This window comes from Acinonyx jubatus, chromosome A1 (genome assembly GCF_027475565.1).
Source record: "Acinonyx jubatus isolate Ajub_Pintada_27869175 chromosome A1, VMU_Ajub_asm_v1.0, whole genome shotgun sequence".
In the NCBI taxonomy this organism is placed as follows: domain Eukaryota; kingdom Metazoa; phylum Chordata; class Mammalia; order Carnivora; family Felidae; genus Acinonyx; species Acinonyx jubatus.
Genome location: NC_069380.1, coordinates 227523422 through 227547493, shown reverse-complemented (window position 1 = coordinate 227547493; position 24072 = coordinate 227523422). Strand labels below are relative to the sequence as shown.

The 24072-nt window shown below is 42.2% G+C and overlaps 1 protein-coding gene across 3 annotated transcripts in view; it reads right to left on the bottom strand.

Annotated features, from left to right (window-relative positions):
- Window positions 1-24072, bottom strand: part of CTNND2 (catenin delta 2) — a 933243-nt gene that overhangs the window by 49885 nt on the left and 859286 nt on the right. The window lies entirely within an intron of this gene.

The following is a 24072-nucleotide window of genomic DNA, read 5'->3' as shown; positions in this document are numbered from 1 at the left end:
AGTATGTAAAACACGAGGAGTACTGAGGATGTGGGACTCTGTAGATGTGAGCTGTCAATGGTTCTTGAAGTCAAGAAAACATATGGTATTCGAACATCACATCAAAAATACCTTGATGGGAACTACGTTGGGGCCTGAATTATTTAACAAGTCAGAGTCAAACCACAAACATATGGACAGCATGATCATATACGTAACTTCCGAGTTCTGGCCCTTATAAAACAAAGAGAAACACTCAAAGCAAGGGAGAGAGGCTTTACAAATGATGTGTAACTAGGTGTCCTTGGAACTCTGGTAACCCAATGATCCACCTGTCTTTCTGATGGGATTTATTGTCTGGTTCTACCATATAACACTTACTAATTTGACACATTCCCCTTTGTGTGAAAAACAAAGAAAATAAAATCCAACTTTGCTTCCTTAATTTGCTTCATCATTATTAATCTTGCTGCTCTCAATGATAAAGGTACTTATAATGACATCTTTATGGAGTACTTTTAGTTTACAAAGCATTTTAGGCATTACCAATAACCCTGCAAGACATTAATTCATCCCACCTGCAGCTTCCAATTCTGTTCCATTAATTTACTTCTGGAACTAAGTAAATGAGTGCCTGTAGCAAAGTTGGCTGTTCTTAAATTTTTCAGATGGAATTGGCACGTGTCCAAATTAAAATCCCTTCCTTGTCTCCTATCCCCCAATTAGACATATTCAGCTAGCTCCCGAAAGCCATTTGAAATACTTTTCCTCCATACATGTCCCTAAAGGATAGCCTCTTCTGCTGTTTAATCCTCCAGTGCGAGGTGCCTGGGGTAAGGAAAGGGAACTCATGGGAGAAGGCAATGGCATCTCCATTCCAGGCATTGATAAATAAAACATAGGCCCATATCATTTTGGTATCTGCTCTTATCCTATGTTTAGGTGGCTTATTTTAGCTTAGGCCAAAAAAAATGCTGATGTCTAAATTACTGAAATAGGAAAATGTCTTCGTTCACTTGGTGGTAGCTGAGAAGTATCTGACAAAAATGCTTTGCCTGAAAACCCCCAAGCGTAGCATATTTATTTTCTAAAGACAATATCTAAAATAGTTAGGAGAAGATCCTTTGTGCATGGGCAGTTCTCTGAGCAACTTGCTGTATGTATTTATCATTAAATCACACTCGGCTCTGGCTAAGTTTTTCCTTTTGCTGAGCTCAGCATGCCTGGGCTTCATCAGGTCAGTAACCCCCAGAGATTATATCGTAAGGCAAATCTGAGTTCCACAGATGTGAGAAGATGGATGAATGGGGGGATGGATTAAAATTTTTCTTCCTAAGGGAAGTGATAGAGGAAGGGAACAGAAAGCTATTTCAATCACTGGGCATACACGGGCATTCACGCTCCTGACGGAGTATGGAAGACTGTTTGTGACCTTGAACATCACTGAGGTTGAAAGCAAAAATGAAAAGAGAGAGAAGATTCGGCTGCAGCATTTTCCAGTTTTTGTTGTTACGGTCAGTTAAAAAGTTATCTCAGATAAATTTGAAGGTGTGTTTCATTTTGCATGCTTTCCAAATCCAAGAACGAAATACAAGGTGTCCCCATAACATTCAGGTGACACAGGCAACTGCTTCCTCCCAGAGCAGCCTCCCCCACCTGCCCCACGACGCTGTATAAACACTGTTTTCCATTCCATGGAGAATGATAGGAGTCACCGCCATATATTACCTACCATCACCTGTCAAGGAAACCCATTGGAATGATTTTATTTCTAATATTTCCAATACAGTTCACGGACATTTCACTGGACAATTGGAGATTTTTCATATATCTATTTATTAGTCTATGTGGAGGGGTACATTTTAGTCTAAATTTTTGACCATCCAAGTGAAGAAACAAATCAAGTAAAATCATTCCACAGAGGGGGAAACTTCTGGACACAGTTTGTTAATTCTCTAAAGGGCATACAGTTGTTTTAGCCTTCGATTATGCTTCTGAGAAAAGATGTCTTCTCATACTAGAACTTGAATCCTATCATCATGTGAAATTTGCATAGCAAGAATAGCTGTGTGTGTGTGTGTGTGTGCGCGTGTGCGTGTGTTCAGAAACTTGGAGGCTAATTGGGTGGGGAAAAGAGAAAACAGGAGCATAGAATAATTACAGCCATAAGTGACCTTGTGTGGCAGGCTAATAACGGAAGTCCAGGGAGGGGAGACTGCACTGGGGTTACCATGGAGGGACTGACATGGGAAGTCAGCATTCAGATTTTGTTCTATGGGTTCGGGGAGCTCCAAGACCAAGTTGATATCCTACAAAGAGAATTCTGGTACCGCAAGAAGGAAGGTTTCAGAATAGAAAGACTGAAGTTTGGAGAAACATGTAGTCTTTCTCTTGACAATAAAACTCTGTTTCTCTGAACTTCTGCTGAAATTCTGAGCATTACAGCACAAGGTGGCTTTTGCCTATAATTATTCAATGTCACATATTTTTTTTTTGTTCCCTAAGTTTCTAAACATTAGAAAGAGCTAAGAAGACTTTGCTACTACCAATAAATAAGAGGTACTCCCTCTTCTGCCCCCCAGTCAAGCTTTTGGGTCTCTGAGGTCTGAGGTTTCTTTGGAGGTAAAAGGAGTTAATCCTCAGGTGCCTGGGTGGCTCAGTTGGTTACGCATCCAACTCTTGATTTTGACTCAGGTTCATGAGATGGAGCCCTGCATCAGTAGGATCTGAGCTGACAGCATGGAGTCAGTTTGGGATTCTCTTTCTCCCTCACTTTCTGCGCCCCCCCCCCCCAGTTTGTGCTAAACAAACAAACATTAGAAAAAAAGCAGTTCTTGAGATTCTCTCTTTCCCTCTCTCTCTGCCCCTCCCCTGCCTGCACTCTCTCTCCCTCTCTCTAAATCAATAAACATTAGAAAAAAAGGAGTTAACCTTCTTTAGGAACTAATTTTTGTGCCACAGAGGCAATGAGAAAAAGTTGTGAGGCAGGTGAGCCAAACTGCAAGTTTTTCAGTCTAACACCACGAAGGGGATCAGGTCGGTTTTTGTTTTGTCTCAGTTTGGTTTCAGAGACAGAGATGGACAGAGGGAAGGTTCTTCACAGGCTAAGGAGGAGCGTGGCTGGATGCCCAGGTGGATGGCATCTCCTTAGGAACCTGGAGGAGGAATACTGGAGGTTCTTCATGGGTCTGGAATGTCAAGGACACCTGGAGACCAGCGGCGCCCTTGTGGTGCATTGGGATGCATGTGGGTGCAAAGGAGATCATAAGCAGACAGGTGTCACCTTGGCATTGAGTCTGGCAGGAGGCACGGGAGCTGAGGCCACGGAAAGGCCAGTGGCATCAGCAACCACTGCAGAGAGAGCCACTCCCCCTTTCTCTGGATTTGATTGGCTTAAAAATAACTGAATGGGACGGCACAGACTGAAAGTCACAGAATGATTCATTCATAGAATGATTCAATTAACAGTCAACTGTAATATTTTGGAACAAAAACAAGGACTTGTGACCACAAAAAGGTGGCTGTGGGTCAGGGACAGGACAGCAGCCAGCCATCATGGAGAATCCCAGGATGGAACTGACACGCGAAACACTGGTGGTGGTGGGGGAACGGAGGAAAAAGGGGTCAGAAGTCTCTCGCTGGAACAACGAGGTGGGTCGTGAAAACCAAGTGAATTTAAAACTTTTAATAATAGCGGACAAGTTAGACTCTATCGTACTTTCTTCGCACAAAGAAAAACACGCAGAATTATTTAACCTGATATGTGATACGGGAGAACAACACAGCAAGGTTCCATCAGGGAGACCCCACTGGTCATCAGGTTCCAAAGACGCCCAGATTTGTGAAACCCAAGTGGATGCCTTGGCCTGCCTCCGTTTGCAAGAACTGTGCTCCCCAGTAGCCACTGTCGTAGAATCGCATGTGAGAAAAAGAAAAGAAAAGCACGCTGCTCCCTCAGATTGAAACAAAACAAAACACAACTCCGCCACCACCAACACCACTGCCAATGAACAGATTGCTCCGTTTTGCTCAAGTTCCTGGTAGAGACGCATACGTGGGTCATTTCTTCTAAGTTACCTCGTCTCTGCTGAAAATAACACTATTTCTGGTGTGCAATTCTGGTATGAAATGACCAGCAGAGATATTATGAGTGTGTAAGAAATACCCCGAGTTTCCATCGATGACAGACTAACTGTAACCTTGTAACTTTGATACCCTTTCCTCCATGCACCTGTGTGCCTACCTGTGTCTCTGTGTGTTCCCTTTAAACACTGAAGTGTTTAAGATCTGTTGTGGGGTGCCTGCGTGGCTCAGTCCGTTAAGCATCCCACTCCTGATTTTGGCCCAGGTCATGATCTCACAGTTTGTTAGATGGAGCCCTGAGTCAGGTTCTGCGCAGACAGCATGGAGCCTACTTGAGATTCATATTCTCTCTCTCTCTCCTTCTCCTGCTTTTGCTCTCTCTTTCTTTCTCACTCTCTCCTCTCTCTTAAAAAAAAAAAAAGATTTGTTGAGCTAGTTTTCTAAATTCAGAATCTCTAAAAAATTGAAAAATAAAAATATTTCTTTAGAATGCTTCTTTCTGGAATCATCCGTTTAGAGTGTTGGGCCCACAAAGGCGCAGACGGAATTGGGGACCTGAGCAACTATGCTGTCCAAGAAGGGCACTCTTTGCAGAGCAAGTGCAGACGAGGGCTGGTGGAGATTTCATGACGGCGCCACAGGGCTCCGTTCCTGCTGGCTGCTTCTGCTCCTGGGTTGTCTGTCTGTTTATGATTCTGCTTCTATTTCCATTTCAGGACTAAGTTTATTTGTGGTATTGATCTGTGCACCACTACTTGGTTCCCCGTCGGTGACAGCAATATTGAGCAGTGCTTTGTGGTCTAGCCGCTGTAAGGTGGCCGACATCACAGAAGTCACTGGAGTCCCTTCCTACATTGATTATGTATCTCTTTTGATCATTGATAGAGTCCGCTGGATAGCTGGTCTTTGTGACGACTCACATGTCTTTCTAAACTTAAATCTCTCTCAAAGCAATGTTAGAGAAAAGATAATTTTAACAACGGCTGGAATGGAGAGCAGTGCTGGGTCAGGAACATCATGACCCCTTCAACTGAGGCCTTAACACCTCTTTGACTTCTTTGTTTCTGGGGCTGCTAAGCCTGGCCCTATGAGTTTTTGCCAAGATGCTCTAAATTTACTCTTTTCTTTTCCAATTTTTCTCCTTCTTTTTTTTTTTTTTTTTTGTGCTGTGGCAGAATACACATATAAAATGTAGCATCTTGTCCACTTTTAAGTATACAATTCAGTGATATTAAGTAAGTCTGTATTGGGCAACTATCACCACCATCCATCTCCAGAACTGTTTTCATCTTGCAAAACTGAAACTCTCTATCATTAAACAATAACACCCTAACATTCTACTTTCTATCGCTATGATTTTGACTACTCTAAGTACCTCATACAAGTGGAAGCATACAGCATATATCTTTTTTAAAAAATATTTTTGAGAGAGAGATAGTGAGAGCACAAGTGGGGCAGAGACACAGAGAGAGGGAGACAGAGGATCTGAAGCAGGCTCCATGCTGTCAGCACAGAGCCCAGTGTGGGGCTCGAACTCACAAACCATGAGATCATGACCTGAGCTGAAGCTGGACGCTTAGCCCACTGAGCCACACAGATGCCCCTAGTATACATCTTTATGTGACTGACTTATTTCACTCAGCATGGTATCCTTAAGCTTCATCCATATCGTAGCATATGTCAACATGCCTTTCCTATTTAAGGCTGAATACTGTTCCATATATGTATATACCACATTTTGCTTCTCCATTCATCTGTTGACGGATACTTGAGTTGCTCCCTCATTTTAACTAGAGTGACCAATGCTGCTGTGAACATGGGTGTACAACTCTTGTTTCACTTTCCATCTGTTTATGTCTTTGTGTTAGGTAGAAGCTAGACCTGAGTGGTGGGAGGAACACCCGGGGGCAGAGTCCCAAGTCTTTGAAGGGGAATGACAGAGACACGAGTTGGAGGCAAGGATGGTGACAAATAAGCTACCCAGTAGAAGTCCTGGGGCATGACATCCTGACCTTGTGGCTTCCAAGACCTTGGGGCTGCCAGACCAAAGAGCCAGAACAGGTGCAGAGCACATGCTCTCCTCTTCCACCTCTGCCCCAGGGTAATCCCTAGACTCATTATAATTAATTTGCATTGTGGGAACAGCCCCAACCAATGGAGGAAGGCTTCCATGACAGCTCCTCTACAAACCTTGTAGGGTCAAAAATTCCCCCTCTCAACCTGTGGAAGGAATCTCCCAAAGCACTGGAAACAGTCCCCGTTAGAGACCACCCCACTGTAGGTCACACTCCTCCCAGTCCGGAGAGACCCAGTAACACCCAATCCCAAAACACCCTAGAGGCCATTTCCACCTCATGCCCAGCTCTCCCACCTTGAGAGTGTACTTTCATGTTAATAAACTGGTTGGTGCTAATTTCCTTCTAGCTGTCATTATTCTGAGTGGAGACGCCCATGTAAATCTTGTGGGGACTCCAAGGATCGAGATCTCCATCCACATGACACAGACTCTCTCTCACCCGCAACATTTGGATCTAAAGTGAGTCTCCTTATAGACAGCCTATAGTTGGATCATGTTTTTAAATCCATTCTGCCATTCTGTTTTTTGACTGGAGAGTGTAATCAATTTATATTTAAAATAATTACTGATAAGGAGGACCTTACTTGTGTTACTTTGCTATTTGTTTTGTATATAGATTATGGCTTTTTTTGTCCCTCATTTCCTGCATTACTGTCTCTTTTGTGTTTATTTGATTATTTTTATAGTGAAATGTTTTAATTCCCTTATTTATTTTTGTATATATTCTGTAACTATTTTTGTTGTGGTTACCATGTGGATTACATTTAATACCCTGAAATTATAAAACTCTAAATTTATACCATCTTACTTCGATAACATATAAAAACTTGCTCATATGTAGTTCTACCCCCACCCTTTTCAGTGATGGACATCACAAAATTCCACCTTTGTATATCGTATGTCCAAAAAACATAAAATAATTGTTTTGGGGGGGGTGCTTGGGTGGCTCAGTTGGTTAAGTGTCTGACTCTTGATTCCGGTTCAGGTCATGATCTCATGGTTTGTGGAATTGAGCCCCACATCAGGCTCTGTGCTGACAGTGTGGAGCCTGCTTAGGATTTTCTCTCTCCCTTTCTCTCTGCCCCTCACCTGCTTGTGTGCACACTCTCTCCCTCTCTCTCAAATAAATAAATATTTACAAAACAGTTTTAAAAAATGAATGTTTTTCTTAATGCATCAATCTCTTAAATCATGTAGAAAACATGAAAAACAGGAGTTACAAACTGTCATTAAAATAGTACTAGCTTTTATAATTACCCCTTGTATTTAACTTTACTAAGATCTGTATTTCTTCATATGGCTTTGAGTCACTTTATTCCAAATTTCAGGATTACCTTTCCTTGTAGGAAAGTTCTAGTGATAAACTCCCTCAGCTTTTATTTACCTGGGAATGTCTTTCTTCTTCACTTTTGAAAAATAGGATTCTTGATTGATAGGTTTTTTTCAGCACTTTGAAAATATAGTCCATTACCTTCTGACCTCCAAAGAATCTGATGAGAAATCTGCTTATAATCTTAATGGGGATCTTTTTTTTTTTTTTAATGTGATGAGTCACTTCTCTTTTGCCAATTTCAAGATACTCTCTGTCCTAGTCTTCGGACAATTTGATTATGTGTGTCTGTATGGGTCCCTTTGGTTTATCTTACTTAGAGCTGGTTGAGCTTCTTGGATGTTTATATTCACATCTTTCATCAAATTTGAGAAGTATTCAGGCATTATTTCTTCAAATAATCTCTCTGACGCTTTCTCTTTCTCTCCTCCTTCTGAGACTTCCACAATGTGTATGTTGCTCTGCAACATTTTCACTTTTCTTCATTTTTTTTTCTTTCCATCCCTAGGATTTGATGATTTCAGCTGTCCTGTCTTCAAGTTCACGTATTCTTCCGCTTACTCAGAGCTACCTCTGAATCCCTCTAGTGAAGTTTTCATTTCAGTTATTGTAATTTTCAGCTCTAGAATTCCTTTCTTAAATTTCCTTTTAGATTTTCTATCTCTTTAATAATATTTCAATTTTATCCCTACATCATTTGCTTGGCTTTCTCCACATCAGTTTTTAGTTCTTTGAGCATCTTTAACATGGTTGCTTTAAAGTCTTTGTCTAGTAGGTCTGCCATCTGGTCTTTTTCAGGGATAGGTTTGTCGGCTTATTTTTTTCCTTTGAGCGAGCCACACTTTCTTTATATGCCTTATGGATTTGTGTGTGTGTGTTTGTGTGTGTGTGTGTGTGTGTGTGTGTGTGTGTGTGTGTGGACATGTGTACAAGTAGACACTGGAATCTTATTGTGGGGAATAAGCACAGGAATTCCCTGAGCTTGCAACGATGGAGGTTAACAAGGCATAAAGAAATAGAAAGCCACAGGATGTATGCATCAAAGATTCGGTAAAACAAGATTAGGTAAACAGGGCAAAGGCCCCCAGTATAGGACAAAGGCATAGGAATAGGAAATCTCAGGATGGAAACATCCAAAATGAGGTAAACAAGATTAGGTATTCAGGGTGGAAATGTCCCCCAACTTAGTACAATAGCAGAAAGCTGCTTTCACAGGACGGAAGGACCAAAATAGGTAAACATGTAAACAGGGCTATAGAGTGCAGCAAGGCAAAGTTGCCCAAAGTGCAGCTAATTAGCAAAAGAAGAGTGCCTTGTTGACCCTGAGGTAGCATGCTCTGTCTTTCTTTTCCCCTAGGCAGTTTAGGTAAACAGAGGTGGCACCTCGTTCCTGGTGTCAGGATTTTGTTTTGCATTGACCCAAACCCCAAACATCGCATATCTTCAATAACTCCTTTTCCCCTCATTCCCATGAATTAGTGTTCACAGTTTCATTGTCTCTTTGTGCACACCTATCATGCTTGCAAGCCTTCTGATCCTAATAAAAATGGAGCAAGGACCCTGACTTGGGGCTCTTATCTCCTCCTGAACATTAGCCTCTCTCACATTTCAATCCTGCATCTGTTCTCTTGCTGGATAAGACAGAACTCCAGACCCAGAGTCTACGACACCTTATGTAACCCTGGAAATTAGATTCTTCCCCTTCCCCAAGTTTGCTGTTTTTTTAGTTTTTGTTTTTGTTTTGATTGTTATAGGCGTCCAGAGGATCAGCCTGAGGTATAAACCTGAAAGTCCTCTCAGGTCTTTTCTGAATTTGTGCCTTTCTCCAGGAATGTGGGGGGCTGTTAATTTCCTCTGCATATGCATTTGCTTATGAATCTCCTAGTCCTTACAGTCTTGCTCCCAAAAGGGAAGAAAAATGAATTGAAGGGGAAGGGAGGGTTCCAACACTTGAAATCCCCTGGAAGTCACCTCGGCCAGAGGGGAAGGGGCTTGCAACAGTGTGAGGTGTGCAAAAATGGCTGCCTATCTCTATGTCAGCACCTCCATTATCAGAAGCAGCAGTGATCAGATTGTAGATCCCTTATACTTGGAGGGCAGAGTCCTCAATGCCCACCCTGGTTCCCACCAGCTGCACACAAGTTGCTCAGGAACACATACATAGCAGCCTGCCAAGGGGTTTGGGGTGAGGGATATGTACTTGATACTGTGCTAAGAGCTGACATTGACTGAAATTAATATCAGTATTTACCCTCCAAGTTTTCCTTGCAAGTTTCCAGCTTTCATTAGACTTCAGAGTTCCAAAATACATCAGATAGATTCTGCCAATGTGGGTAGCCAGATTCCTGGTGCTTCCTACTCTGCCACTTTGCCAGAATCCTCTCTCCACTCTGAAGTTACTTTTGATCGGTGGTTGAAGATATGAAAGTGAGGTGCTGATTTTAACGTGATTGTGTGTCTGTAGGTAAACGTGAAAAAAGCCTTTGCCCCCTTTGCCAAAGAGTGAGTGCTAGCCTTTTACAATGCTCTGTCAATAGCCATAGCTCTTTATATAATGTGACCAGGACCTTTTCTTTCTCCTTGGGGAATGACTGGCCCTCATGTATCATAAAATCTGTCACTGTATACATTATAAGGGTATCTATAAAAACAGTTTATTATAAAAGAGGAGAAAACATATGCCAAAAAATCTGTATTATAAAACTGGCTTCTGTGGCTTACAGACCAAAGAGGTGAAGCATTCAAGATGGTATTTCTTGGCTATTGAAAACGTTTGAATTCTTGTTCACATGGGAAAATTCTGAATCAAGCTGCAGTTATTTCTTGTCTTTACACACTAAAGACTTATATTCGTATCTTCTGTCCCCTGAGAACCCTTTTTGAAATTGTCTTCCCCAAGTCTACACCCCATCGTCAAATTAATAAAACTTTAAACAATGTCTTTTACATCTAAAATCATCTTAGGGTTCCCGGACTGTTGCTGGGTAATATCAAGGAGTTTTCTTCCTGACTTTATAAAATAAAGATGCTGGAAATAATGAGGGATATTTGCACTTTTGCAGGTTTTTATTTGGTTTAATACCAGTGTGGGAGATGTACTTTCATCAGGCTTCCAAGACAAAAAGACCTAGCAGATAAAAACCAGAGAAACTTGACCTCCACTTAATCATGACAAGTAGTATTATTCTGCCTCAGCACTTATGAACCTTCCACTTTGGTTAAAAGCATGATTCCTTTTGTGTTAAAGAATGGCACAGGGATGGTCAACAAGTTTTTAAAAGAAAGGTTCAATTTCTAGGTTTCAAAGATCCTAACGTCATCTTTATGGGATAAACAATGAGGTCCTGGAGTTTTTCAGTGCCCTCCCTGTCCACAATGTATACTGACTTTCATGCTAGTCCCTAACACCTTATAAAGCTAAAATTGTCTCAATTTTATTATTATTGGTTGTGATGAGTAATCACAGCCATTCAGCCCTATCATCAACGGGTGGGTTCTGGTTTTCTCTCATGCTTGCCTAAAGACCCCTGCAGGACCCACAGGTCTGTAATTGGGTCAGTTGGAAGAAACATCAAAATAGCCTGATTAAAGGGCTCCAACACATCCTCTTAACACTTGATAAAATAGAAACTAGGCTCTTGGCTACAGGTGCCCCTGCAGAAGTGATATCGTCAACCAAATGAACATCTCTCAGACTGCTAAGAGATTCAGTCAGGCTTTCCGGAACTCATTCACTTTGAAAGACTGCTAACTAACCCAAGATCAAGAGAACAAGGATTAATTACTTAGACTAAGTGAAACAAATTTAATTGTCGTTAATGTTCTACTTTGAATTGGGCATGTTAGAAGCTTCCTTATTTCTACTTCTTCTGTCTTTATAAACGCTTGATTTCACAGGTTATGCTTCTAAAAACTTGATAAAACAATCTTTAAATGAGATTTTGTTGTAATTAATCATTCAGAATTCGGAAAAAATATACTAAAAATTTGTTAAAATAGGTAAGATAATAAATTACCAGGGAGAGTTACTAATAATTCTGTAAATATAATGACATGTTGATGGGTCTTGTTTACACAAGTTAAAACAGTAGTTAAATAATATAAAAAATTGCCTTGACCAATTTATTTACTTTCTTTGACCCTAGGTTTTCATGGAGAGAACTGGAATCTCTTTCTTTCTAGTAGAGCATAACTGAAAAAATCAAATCTGTATCCATAGATGTCACAATTAAGGAAAATATAATATAATTAGGCATGACAAGCCCATTAAAAGACAAGCACTTTTCATTGGTGGAATTAATGCCTACAACCTCCTCCCAGGCTTGGCTACTGTTGTATGACCCAAGGAGCCCTGCCCTCAGGCAGCATGGCCAGGGCACTGAAAAGTCACAGCTCAGAGAGATACAGGGGGAGAGGGTGAAGACTGGCAGAGGTTGACTCTGAGAGTTCTGGGTTACTGGTCCCTATAGATGAGCTGAAAGGAAATGCAATATTTCTGCAGAATAACGTGGCCAAAATTACAAACCCAGGAGCTATATACCAACAAAACAAAAGTTAACTTTCAAGATTTATTATCATATAGGTCTAGCTTTGATAACCATACAAAGAAGTCTTTGTGAATGAATCCACGCTGCTTGCTATACCTACATCTGTGTACTGGTCAGATAAAGTAAACCATCAAAGTGATGGATGGTCACAAATAACAAAACTGCTAAGCTGACATCTTCATCATAGGAGCGGAACTTCTGCATCAGGAGGGGCTGTGAAGGAGCACCGGTACCACGTTCCATCTCCGTCATGACCATGTGCATATCACGAGCTTATCACAGAGAAGAATCAGGAAAACAAGACAAAACCAGAAAATCAACCCAGGGAAACAAATCAAAAAAAGAAAAAGTATTATGGGATGGTCCTTCTAATCCTAGTACCCCAAAATGAATGTTTGGATCATTTGTTAGCCTTTGCTGACTTCCCGGATCAACCTTCTCTCTGACATTCACAGTACCGACCTGCGACAGATGCCATGATTATCTCATGAGAACACCACTGTCCAGCATGAAGTGATCAACCAATAAGCTTACAAACCATGGTAAGATTGTACTTTTTAATTTTGTTATTATTACTATTTTTATTTTATAGATACAGAGAGAGTGGAGAAGAGGGGTCGGGGGGTGGGGAGAGCATGAGAGAGAGAGAGAGAGAGAGAGAGAGAGAGAGAGAATCTTAAGCAGGCTCCATGCTCAACATGAAGCCTGAGGTGGGGCTTGATCCCACAACCCTGAGATCATGACCTTAGCCAAAATTAAGAGTCAGATGCTCTTGAGAGAGAGAGAGAGAGAGAGAAAGACACAGAGAGAGAGAGAGAGAGAAAGGCATAGTAGAATGGGATAAGCTGGAGCCAAGGTATCAGTGGTTGCTGTGGGCAAAAGTTGAGACAAATTCTGGAAGAAACCCAAAAATTCCTTAGGCTTTTTGTCTCAAAACTATGATTTTAGAAAACAAGTGCAGCCTTATAACACATATAAGGACCTATTTCACATGCCAGGATTGATAAGCAATTGGTCTGCGAAAATGATTCAAACAAGAACTCAGCCCTCTGAATGGAAATAATATTAAACAATGCAGAATTTTATAGGTTTCTAGTGGATGGTGCACAGTTCTCTCAAGACTTATTACCGCCAAAAAAATAACCCCTTCCACCTGTTTAGAAGACAAAAGGAATTGTACCTTTTAGCACCTTGAGCTCTTATCCAGAGGATTTCACTGTGTTAGATTTTGAAAAATTGTCATACTTGTTGAGAAGTAAGGTAATGAGTAGAAATACGGACAAGGAGGTGGCTAAGATAAGCATATTTAATCTGTATAAGAATTGCTCTAAAAATAAAAGTGGCAGTTAATTAAAAAATGGCAGGAAGCTTGCTGAAGCACCTTTTGAACTGGAAATAAGATGATTTTGGGGAAATACTGAAAATGAGTCAAGCAACTGATATGACACATTATAACAGGTTTTAAATAATTTGATTAAATATTTAGCATGATAGCCAAAAAAATTGTGCTAATTCATTGTCTAATTTTAGCAGAAAGGAGGTAAAGGTGAAAACTTAAACTCACTGACTCTAGCCTCAGGGGAGAAACCTAGGAAGGCTCTTTATTTTTAGGTCAAGATTGTTATCCAGCAAAGACCTAAGAACTCTCCCAGGATGAAAATTTCAGCAGACAATAGCATGAGACACGATGAGATTGGCATTTTCATAAGCTAAGTTGGTTTTCAGGAAGAGAACCTGAAGGTAGTCCTCTGACCTGACATTGGCGCTTTGGGATAACAGTAACACAATGATTAATGTAAATAATGGTGAATTACAACACTGCAGTCCCTTGTATTGCCTTCTCAAATCCATCTACCCGTCTGCCAAAATAAAAACTAGTCTCAACAAAGGTCACAAAGACAGGGAATCAGCTACAGGTTTTCTTCATATGCCACTACTCATCGGTTACATTATAGAGTAGCTTAACTTTTTCAAGAAAAGTCACATCTATTGTTTCAATTTCTACTTAGCATTTCTGTGGGGGCATAAGAACAGCAGGTGCAATTCACAACGACAAACGAAGCCCAGAGAGATTAGATGATGTGTGTAAGGTCGCAGAGCTAACTGTCTCTTGGCTTTGGTCCCTTTCTGTGAGTCTCCCAGCTCGAAGCTCCCCTCTCCGACCAGCCCTCCTCTCTCTTGCCTCTGAGCTCTTTCCACAGGTATAATCTTCCTTTCTAAAAAGGTTTTTTGAGTACAGATTACACACAAACTACATTAGTTTCAGGTGCCCAACATAGAGACTCGTCAGCTCTATATGTTATTCATGCATGCTACACAGGTAAAATCACAGGTGTAATTTCACCTCCTGTGTGACACCTGCCATGTAATTCATCTATCCGATCAGTCGTTCTACAGTCACAGCGTAGGAGCTGTGTCTCGTTAGCTTAAACATGTCACAGACGTTCCCAATGGTAATGCACACTGAGGACAGGGTGACATCTAATAACGTGTTTGCTGATAAATCAATAAACAATTTACACGGGCTCTTTGACTACACAACGTAAGAAGACGCAACAACAGTGCTTGGCTGAGAACTGGGCTCACACCCACCCTGCGGCTTTCCCTCCTCTATGACAGATCCCAGGAATACCAGTGCTTTAGCATGCTGTGTTCTAGAAAAGGTTTCTCTGTAGCCTAAGTGTGGGAAATGCTGCGCCTGACCCTCAGAAATTTGCCATGCATAGTAGCAAAGGAAGGGCCCCGTCAGTCCTTCAGTGAGACAAAATGAAACCACTTGGTGAACTTCGTTTAATCTAGACTTTCCCAGATATCTGAATATTGTATCCGAATAAGGAAATCTTGTTGTGCATGCCACCCATTCCTGTCCCAAAGAACTGGGATTGGGAGGGACTCACCCTGGGTGGCCCTGCTGAATGAGGGCAGCCACGTTCCTGTTCCTGTTTCTATGCCTGCGTATCACCGAGGACTCACAGATCTTCAGCACCAAAGAAATCCTAATTTCATAACAACTTGACGCAATGTCGATAAAATCACAACTAAAAGAATTGCTCTAACTCTACAAAAGACATAGCCAGAGACAACGGACAGCAGTGTATTTTAAGTATGGGCTGACAGGAGTGCCTCTCCCAGAGTGTACCTTATTCCTAAATGCGACAGTCTTGTTCTGATTTCATACACCCCTTACCCTCATACTTGGTTCACAGCAGACTTCATAAATCAGAGACATAAATGTCACAGAAGGAGGATATAAATTCTTTGGCTATGATTCCCTTTCTTTGTTGACCAATGAGCTGCGTATGGAAGAGCAATTCCTAGTATAAGTTCTCGGAGGAAGTTCATTGATTGAAATTCACTTAATTTTGTTTCCCAAGTTGCTTTCCTTCCTAGTACAGAACAGCCAAGCCACGTACTGATTTCCACTAGGCAATTCTAGTTCTAATTTAAATTACTGAACTGAGCTTTGGATGCGAATGGATCTTATTTGGCTTTGGGTGATGGGTTCCTCAGGGTCTGACTTTGCTTACATAAAACCTGGCTATGGGTCATCTACCTTCATAGCTGAAATAAACCTCAGATGACAGGTAACTCAAGGCAGCTTGGGGCTGTCCGGATCATCAATCAGTCTGTCCCTCTAACGCACCTCATGGGCCCTAAATTATATGCCAGGGCCTGAACTTATCCAAATCTTATAAAATTCCTGCCTCCCTTATGCTTAGGAGACAATCTCCTTCACTAGGACACAAGAAGATTCAGAGCAGTCCCTACTAACAAAAGTGAGAACATTTTTTTACAACACTTTTTCTTTAAAAAAAAACAAAACAAAAAACTTCTCATCACTTTGAGATTGATTTTTAATAGTGTTACTTTATAAAACTTGATGTCTACGTCAGAGCATGTCTTTTACTTTCTGCCTGTGGATTTTGTTTTTCAGAGTAAACAAACGTGGCATATTTTGTATTTTTATAGTACACAGAATTCCAATTTCAAAAGAAAGAACACCAGAACCCAAAGATATTGACAAATTATTTTAATGAAAATTGGTTTGTGTTTTAGCTATCTCTCTAAATTCCCTAGGTAGGCAAAACATTTCTCGGATGAACTGTAAAATTATCTTGGGCTATATAATATACCCTGTTTTCTTTTATTAATTAACCACAGTGAACGTTTCATATGGAATTGTTGGCATTTCTGATGCGTTCACAACTCCAGTGTTCATATTGTAGGCTTACGTTGTGTGTGTAAAACTAAAACTTAAAGGATTTATACATCCAATGAGTTGAAAACTTTGGTGGGTGTGTGCTATACTAGAAAAACAAGAAATAGGAAAAGAAGGAGGTATGAAGATAAAAAATTTAAAAAGACTAGATATAAAGATAGAAGCAAATAATGAGTCTAGAAAACTAAAAATGGACCAATTTGTTTCTGTGAATCCCATTCAACCAAAAAGAACTCAATATTACATCTGAACCCAACTGACGGCATCTTTATAACAAGTGACATTTAATACTGCAAATTCTAGGAAAAGAAAAAAAAATCTGGATACTCCTTCGGCAATTTATTGTCGTGGGATTTCATTTGTAGCCAAGGAGAAAGATATGGCAAACAGAAGGAATTGCACGAAGGTTTAAAAAAGTAGGAAACTATTAGACACATTGCTCAGGCAGGTCAGTTGCCCTAAAGCCAAGCTAAGGGGCCGGTGTTTGAGTTTTCTTATCTAAACTGTCACAGTTTGGGGGAACCCTAATTGCCTATTTGTGTCGTGCACCATGGAGCCCAGGCAGGGGAGAGAGGCTGTCAGGCACGTTTGTCTAGAGTGACGGGCTCACAGACACCCACCCGGCATCGTCTCGCAGGTTGCACAGCGGGATGGCAGCCGTCGCCTGGCAGGAATCTGATTTTCCCGGCCATCTGCTCTCCCTACAGTGAGGTTTGGTGACGGGGGTCCATTCACTTGGTAAGGATGACTTCTTCGCAGTGTCACCTTCTAAAACGGAGACACGAAGTATGTCCTGCAGGCCCGGCCCAGGAACTCTGTTGAGCCTGATTCAGCATGATCTAAAAGGATGACTCAAGAGCCTACATAATGGCCTACCGACAGTTTCTCTGTTATTATTAATGATTATTGTTAGCACCATCAAATCAAACCGAAACAATCCAAACCGTCCAAATCTAAACCAAGCATCAAGCAAAAACAATGAGGAGTCTTCCCATTATAGAAATGCTTTTTATGTACACCTTGTAATCCACCAAGAGCAGTCTCCTCTACCTTCTTTGCAAGCCGATAGAAATTTCAAGTAGGCTTTCAAGCATGTATGGGCTGTTAGCTTGTCTGAAAGCATGAGGATCAGTGGTGTCTGTTGGGCCTGACATAATTCCATTAAGCTGCACGTAGTTCTCAAGGCGATTACCTTCCCACCAGTGAAGGTAACGCACAGGAGCTGAGTGATGGGAGGGGCTGGAATAAATAGCCATGTTCAAGGAAGGGAAACCACGTTTTCTCATGGCGCTCAGAATCCTCTGGTGGTTCTGTTCTTCCTCAAGGAAGCAGGCCAGAGCAAAGCTGCAAAGGGTTTCAGGACTTCAGGGTGGTGCCCCCATAGGCCACCACTGGTGACATCTGGGCTCCCTGGAAATAGTGCTTTTTTTCTTTCCTTCTCCAGTAGTTTCCTGTGATGGCTTTAACAAATTCCCACAAATGGGGTGGTGTTAAACATCAGAAATTAATTTTCTGGGGCGCCTGAGTGGCTCAGTCGATTGAGCGTCTGACTTCAGCTCAGGTCATGATCTCGCTGTTCGTGGGTCTGAGCCCTGCATAGGGTTCTTTGCTGACAGCTCAGAGCCTAGAGCCTGTTTCAGATTCTGTGTCTCCCTCTCTCCCTGCCTCTCCCTCGCTCACGCTCTTCTCTCTCTGTCTCAAAAATAAATAAACATTTAAAAAAAATTTTTTTAAAGAAAATGTTCTCACACTTCGTGGGGATGGTAGTCTGAAATCAAAGGTGTCAGCAGGAGACGATCCTTCTGGCCTCTTGAAGCTTCTGGTGGCTTCCGGCATTTTACTGGCTTGTGGCTGCACTACTCTGGTCTCTGCCTCCATCTTCTCCATGGGTCTGTGTTGTGCCCAGTTCTGTCTCTTAAAAGGACATTTACCCTTGGATTTAGGGCTCAGCTGGGTAATCCAGGAGGATCTTATCTCAAAGTCCTGAACTGAATGACATCTGCAGAGACCTTTTTACCAAATGAGGTCACATTCACAAAGTCCAGGGACTTGAATGTGGACATCTGTTTCGGGGGCCACCATTCACCTCACTGCACCTTCCTCCCCCCGCCCCCTTTGTTTTTCTTAATGAATGTTCTTTTCTCTTTTCTGAGTTCTCTCCTTTCCTTCTTCTCTTTAGTCAGAGACTCAGGACTGTCATCCTCACTGGTTTTAACCAAAACAATTCAGCGGCTCGCCCCATCCTGTGGTGAAGAGCACAGTGGCTGCCTGCTTAGCAGTTGGTGGTTCACTTTGGTGTGGAATGGGAGTGAAACCAGGGAGGTGGCTACTTATGGGCGAAATTGTGCACCACCCCCATTCATACGTCGAAGTCCTGGGTTCCACTGCCTCAGAAAGTGGCCTTATTTGGCAATGGGGTGGTTGCAGGTGTCATCAGTTAAGGTGAGGTCACACTGGAGCAAGTTATATTACCCAGTATAACTGGTATCCTTATACAAAGGAGAACTTGGACACATACAGAGATTCCCACGTGAAGATGAAGGTAGAGACGAGGTGATGCTTCTACAAGCCAAGGAATGGCCTAGATTCCCGGCAAACCACCAGAATCTAGAGGAGAGCAGGGAGCAGGTTCTCCCACACAGATCCAGAAGAAACCTGCCCAAATCCTTTAGCCTCCAGAAAGACAAGACGTATACTTCGTTTAATCTACCCAGTTAGTGGTACTTTGTTACGGCAGCCCTAGGTAGCTCAACATTGGTGTTTGGTCCGGTTTAGGACAGCTACTTTGGAGAGACCACACACAACAGTTAACTGTCTTTTGTTTTATTTGACAGATATTCACGTGTCAGCAGTCTCAGGCAATTCCACGTAATTTGGCATTCTGCTTTTAGCAAGTTCGGGAACCTCCTTGAGTGACATCCCCAGTTTCGAGGTCTCTAAGATTAGTGTCTAAGCCAAGATAACAAAAGGAAATCAACACTATTTAAATAAAAATGAGGATGTATCAGCCCCCGTAACATCGGCTGTAATCATTGTTGTCACACCCCTGGATTCTGCTTCATGGTAACCCGTTAAAAAGTAAACTCACTTTGCGTTCCCCAGAGTCAACTACACACAGACCCAGCACCGATGTGTTGGCAAGCTCAAGACTAATTTCTCTAGAAAGTTCTGAACAGCAACATAAAGCTCTGATGTTTTCATGGGGATAATCCCCAACACTACTGGGAACAGAAAATAAAGTTTAAAATTCTGTCACAAGAAGTTACTCCTTTTAACAGTCTCCTCATGAATTTTAGGAGGGTTAATTAGACAGGTTTCATTACTGCTAATACCTCTGCAGTGATTCTCTCAGGGAAGTGAGTGACTGCACAGGATCTCTATCTCGGAAATCAAAGATTACTTGCAATTGGAGCACCACATGCTTCTGAGAAGCCAGGGCGCCCCTCTACCTAGGAAATAGGAAGTCTAGGAAGTCTAGAAAGAAGAAGTCACAGGAAGGGGGCTGGGACGTTGGTTCTGAAGGAACACAGGAAATAAGTCCTGTCATGCACAGTCTTCCACCAACAGCAATGAGCGACAAAACAAAACAAGAACAATGGTTTTTGTTTTTGTCTAGTTTTTCCCATTGTGCTGGGCTCCAGATTTATAATAAGGCAAGCAATGATCCACCGAGGGGTTTCTTCTCTGCCTGAAGGAGGGACAGACTACATGTAGATTTAGGTGTAGGGAAAAATTGGAAAGCGTACATAAATACCTTGACTTTGTTCCTTGGGAGGTCAATAAAAACAGAAAAATCAGCTGATTTCATTGTGTGATACTGTGTTATGGGTCTGAATGTGCCTTAAAATATGCAAACAAATTATGTTTTCATCCTAGCCAAAGTAAACTGAACAGCACATGCCTGTGTGTGTAACTCTTCTGCTGACCGCGTCTTAGCGAGCTCCACTCATTTAGCAGACAAAACATATGCTTTTTGGGGCCCCTGCAGGTCTCGGGAGCCTCTCTCCTCCGACCAGGCGTCCCTGCTTATAATTTTATGAATATTGTACAGGAGTTCATTGGGGTTTAACTCCCTTTGTTTTTGCTTCCTGTGTCGTTCACTCCTTTGTCTGGTTAACTCTGACTTCTCCGTGTCATTTAAGAAAGAATTCCTGTTTCCCTTTCTCCGAAGCTGCTTTAGTGCCCCCTGCCCACCCTAGACGCACACCTATCTCTTGCAGGGTAAAAGGGTCTGTTGACCTAAGTAACCTCCTTGAGGCAAGGGATAAGGGTGCATACCATGGGTGCTCCTAGCACTTGGGATTGGCCTGGATCAACGTAGACTTCCACAAACACTACAGTAAACAACGCATAATCCGATCTCTACATTTGAAAAGTAACCATGAACAAACAAACCAGAACCCCACCCAACCTCGGGCCCAAAGCACCACAGACAACAGTCAGTCACCTCAACACAGTACTTAAAACGGAAGCATAAGCTGTTCCTCAAGGGAAGGTGGTTGCTTGTTTTATTTTCACCACAAAGATCTTGCATGCATGTATTTGTCAGTAATGCACTTAGTTGCCTGGGAAACCAAAAGGGTCTTTGTAGAGTGAGATAAAGAGTTTGGAAAGAACTGGCCACAGAGTGTTTCTGGGCCATGCTCTCACGGTGCAATCATGCATCTCAGGATGCACATCTTATGTGTGTGAGCTGCTAGAACCCCCCGACCCTGCTCAGTTTCTGTGGTGAGCCAACAGGGAGAGGAAGAGGTGGAGGGAGACTCAAGCATGTATGAGGGGACACAGCATGGTCATTTGTAGGGGTCCACCTGTGCGATTTCCAGCTAATGTCACCTGGTCCACCAAGAGTTGCGCCTTGATGGGTTTTCTAATTGGGGTGGTTTTAAGAATTATCGTAGGAAAGGCTAATGCTATTGGGGAGAGAGGGGAATTTTCAGGTTTCCAGGGATTCTAAGGAGATGGCTGTACAGGATCTGGAACAGTTCTCCTCAACTTGGGCATCATTGCTATTTGGTGTGCATCCTGCTTTGCTATGGGGGCTGTTGGGCTCTCCTGTATGTTGTAGGATGGTTGAGAGCATCCTTAGCCTCTGCTCGTAGATGCTGCTGGCAAACCCTCTCTACCAAGGTAAAATCTCTCCAGATATTGCCAAATATGCCCCCTGGGGGTTGGGCAAAGTTGCACCTCATGGAAAGCCATTGCTCTCGAGATTCACAACAAGGTGACTTAGTCATCTTGGGCCGTTCAAACAAAGCCCCATAGACTGGGTGGCTCAAACAACAGACAGTAGACATTTGCCTCTCATAGGTCGGATGATGGAAAGTTCAAGATCAAGATGCCAGCAGATTAGGTTCCTGGTGTTCCAGGCTTATTGGATAGCATTTTCTCTGGGTGTGCTTATATGGCTATTTCTCAGTGCATGTGTGTCCTCCTATAAAAGGGCACTAATCCCATCATAATGATCTCAACCTCGTGACTTCCTCTAAACATAATCACCCCCCAAAGGTTTCAACTCCAAATACATACTGGGGGCTAGGACTTCTCCATATGAGTTTTGGGGGGGACACAAACATTTACATGAGGTAACTGCTGGAAATAAGTGGAGGTGAGTCACTTCCTGAAAGTCATGGGATAGTTGTATTAAGTGGCTGAAAGGAAGATTCTTTTTGCTAAAGTCTCCTCATGTCTATTCTGTACTTCTCACTTTGCCTCAATAACGTCCTAAGCCCCTGGAACTTCACGCCTCATGGGCTTTGGGAGGCTTTTGTGTGATTAGGGGGGCAGACAAGGGATGTGATTTGGTGTAACTGACATAATACAAATTGCTTGTCAAATTTCCTCTCTCACTTGTCTGCAGAGCGCAATGGTGGGAACAAGCATGCAGAGAAAAATAAATGTCTAAACATGCATTGGCATGGATGGTGTATTAACTTTCAACCTGACAAATGAAAATGTAGGAGTTGACAAAAGTGTTATGATAACTCCCTTGCTCACCAGAGCAAAGGAAATAGCACCCTCCCCAAAAAGACCCTGGGGAGCCCTTGACTTTATATCACTCATAAGACATATTTAACCATCTACCAAGGCATTGCAGATATATGTGTCTATCCCCTATCTATGAGGCTTCCCAAAATCCTTTCAAGTCCAGAAATAGTTTCCATCTTCCAGACACCCAACCCAGTCCCTTGTGCCTGGTATGTATTCAATAAACAACTGGTTTCAATACCATGCGTATCAAAGTAACACAAAAAAGTGTTTTTTTCTTTAAGGAGGAAATAGCTCATCATTGATATCTTCTAGTAGTCAGTCATTCCAATTAAATGCTAAATTTATAAGGCACAAGCAATGTTACCGTCTTAGTGAAGATACATACTGTTTTTCTTGTGTGGTTACAAACAACTGTTAACAGATAATAATGCGGCATTTCAATGAGCTATTCTTAGCAACTTGTTATTTAAGTTTAAATGGTTTAGACGATAGAATTCTGTCTATATTATCTAGCCTGTGGAATTTTAACTCAATGCTCTTTCCTTGTCCCTCCCTATCAATCTCTGATATATTTCCTTCTTCTGTGAGGCCCTGTTCTTTATCCACCCAGGTCTGCTGGTCCCTAGACCTTTAAACCAAGAGCTCACAAACACTTCCCCCCAGGGAACACATTCGGAGGTATCCACCAACTCAGGCCCCAAGGCAAAACAGATCCGGGGAGACACTGAGTTATGTTCCTCTCTCCCATTCGCTCCCTCCCTGGCTCCTGTATTTCCACAGTGCTTTCCTTTACAATTCATACCCGTTGCTACGGACTGGCCTATATACTTCGTATCTGATGGAGAAAACCCTAGAAGAGAAAACTGATTCCAAATAACCTGTGTTTAATTTTATTACAACTCTACCTAAAAACTAATTTACAATAAAGTGTATTTCAGAGTCAGGGCTCTGTTACATTATAACTTTCACATATATTCCCAGGAAGAGACTGAATATATGAACAGACAATGGCCAGGCCATGTACAAAAATAGAACTTGGATCTACAACCTGCAGCAGCCTGTCCAGGAAGCCGGCCCCTTATCTTCAGTAAACCCAAGAAGCCAGCCTGCTGAAAGTCAGACTTGCAGGGAACCAGACTGCTATCCTTAGTGACATCCTAGGAAGCTGAACAATAACTTCTGTAACAATTGGCCCCAATGGCCAGTACCTGATTAATAACTAGCAGCACCCTTGACTTGGGGATCAACTTTGGACCAATCAGAGAAAGCCAAATACACACCCCTAACACATAGGATGCCCTAATTCTCATTGGTCCTCCCACTTCCCCATGCCAACTACCAATCAGGGCACATCTGAATCCTTCCCTTTTCTCTACTCTGAAGCTTTCCTTTCTGCTGCCTGCCTTTGAGTCTCGGCCAAATACAAGTGAGGGATGGTGGCTTCCCTTGCTATAGGAAGCTCAGAATAGATAGCCTTTGTTTTTTCCATTTGCTTGCTCTTTGTTTATTTCCACGCCTTCCACTTCCCCCTGTCACCACCAGCATGGGAATGTGTGAATTCTTACATACATTGTCTAGATTGGCCGGTTACTTTCCTTCCCAAGGGTCCCAAGGAAGCTCTTTAATAAAAATGTTAACATCTCTAGGATACAGCACAATGTCTGCCCAGTGGCTAAGAGCACCGGTGGGCACCCATGAAGAGTAGAACATGCAGAGAGGTAGAAAAGCTAATGGAAATTTAAGAGAATTCTGGATGAGGGGCAAGGACTCAGCCGTACTGCGGTTTGGCCAGAGCAACGAGCATGTGAAAAATGGAGGATTCCCTAGTTAATCTTACAAATATTGG